The 2,042-nt window shown below is 47.1% G+C and overlaps 1 pseudogene; it reads left to right on the forward strand.

Annotated features, from left to right (window-relative positions):
• The first annotated feature begins 200 nt into the window (after positions 1-200).
• Positions 201-1,782, forward strand: LOC145955082 (V-type proton ATPase subunit D-like; annotated as a pseudogene).
• The last annotated feature ends 260 nt before the right edge of the window (positions 1,783-2,042 follow it).

Consider the following 2,042-nt stretch of genomic DNA (forward strand, 5'->3'; position numbering starts at 1 on the left):
TGGCTTTGCGGCTTGACCTAGGAAAAAACCCTAGTGCAGCCCGTGGCCGGAACATTTTGGCGCCGACCGTGGGGTTATTGTAAAACTTTCCCTACGCCCCAAGAAATGAAAAAGACCTACGCCCTACTATGAGAGGGGGCGGCGCATCCAACTCACCGAGATTCACTCTCTCTGCTCTTGATCTCCGTCGCCAAGACACGATGTCGGGGCAATCGCAGCGTCTGAACGTGGTCCCCATGGTGACGAAGCTGGGAGTGGTGAAGGCGTGTTTGGTCGGCGCCACGCGCTCCTGAAGAAGAGGAGCGACGCATTGACAGTGCAGTTCCATCAGATCTTGAAGAAAATCGTGTCCACGAAGGAGTCCATGGGCGACATAATGGAACGTCGACGTTCGCGCTCACAGAGGCTAAGTACGTGGCCGGCGACCGCATCAAGCACGTGGTCCTCGAGAACGTGCGCAAGGCCTCGTTCCGCGTCCGCTCCCGCCAAAGAGAACGTCGCCGGCGTTGAGCTCCCCAAGTTCGAGTATGTTGCCGACGCCGACGCCGCCTGAAGCGACCTCACCGGCCTCGACCACGGTAGCCAGCAGGTGCAGCAGGGCCGCGCCGCCTGCGTCAGGGCCATCGAGGTCCTTGTGGAACTCGCCTCGCTCCAGACCTCGTTTCTCACTGAAGTCAATGGCGGGGGCGCGCGGCGCCGCCAAGAGTGGAGGGAGGGCGAGTGGGGTTTTCGCTCAAGTTGCCACCGCTGGCTTCGTATTCTAATGTTTATGGCGATTTAATTAGGCAAAAGGAGGTCAAGTGTGGTCTTTGCGGTGATAAATGTGGTTCCGAACATTACCGATTGTAGCCAGGTTATTTTATTTTATTTTATTTTTTAATTTCGTTGATTTCTGAACATCGGTTTTAGTGATACATTGGTACTTGGCGGTTATGTTGGTCATGCCTGCACCCGACAAATTAGTTAAATTATTATAAACAAATAGAAGAAAAGAAGGAAGAGGTTTTGTTTTGTACCTGAGAGTTTGCAGAGTTTGAGAATGAAGGCGGAGAAGGAGATGGAGCGGTGGACGGCCACGATTCAGGTGTCACCGCAGACGTAGCGGAGCTGGTTGTCGCTGGGGCGGGGGATGATCTTGTCGCCGAAGCTGCACATGAAGCGGAGGCGCGGCGGTGCCTCGTGGAAGGTGACGGAGTCGACGTTTAAATCAGGGTGTTTGAGAAGCTTTGGTTTGAAGAGGATTCAGGCACCGGAATCTAAGGGAGTGGCAACGTTAAATAATAAATGTGCCAATTTCCATATCTCTCAATGGAAATAAAAATTAAAGTGAACTAACACATTATTACTTTTTTAAGTGATTTCTTCATCGTTTCATTATTAATTATTCGCAGCATTAGCATACGGTTGGAAAGAATTATATCCATCCAACAGGATGCATGAACCTGTTGCACGGGTAGGACCACGTCAATGCTATGAACTGGTTTGCAATTATGGGAGCTATTTTATACATGTTCCATTTCACGGGTGAACCTTTCTTATGTTTATTTCTTAAGTTTATTCTAAATTCAATTTATACATATATATATATATATATATATATATGTGTATTTATTTATTTATTTATTCCGTAGTATGTCATAAATATTTTTATGTGTTTTGTCTTGTGATCGTGCACTCCTGGGTTTTCCAATCTTAATTGAAACTAATTGACAATGATGGAGATGCTTATAGTTATATCGGTGGGAGTACGAGGAACTGTTGGAGGACATGCGCGAGCATTAATTAACGGCTTGAGAAAAGAGAAGGCGTGGTCAAGGTTTTTAACGAGGTACCATCAAATAATAAAATCATTATTTTCAAATTGATTCTGACTTGTAGGCAAACTCGTGATTATCGGTAAAAGTCCGGCTGGGCGAGTATAAATAACTCGAAGAACTCGTGATTGTCGGCAATAGTCCGGCTGGGCGAGTATAAATAACTCGAAGAACTCGTGATTGTCGGCAATAGTCCGGCTGGGCGAGTATAAATAACTCGATTGATAA

The sequence above is a fragment of the Cajanus cajan genome, chromosome 2 (assembly GCF_000230855.2).
Source record: "Cajanus cajan strain Asha chromosome 2, NIPB_CcT2T_4, whole genome shotgun sequence".
Lineage (NCBI taxonomy): Eukaryota > Viridiplantae > Streptophyta > Magnoliopsida > Fabales > Fabaceae > Cajanus > Cajanus cajan.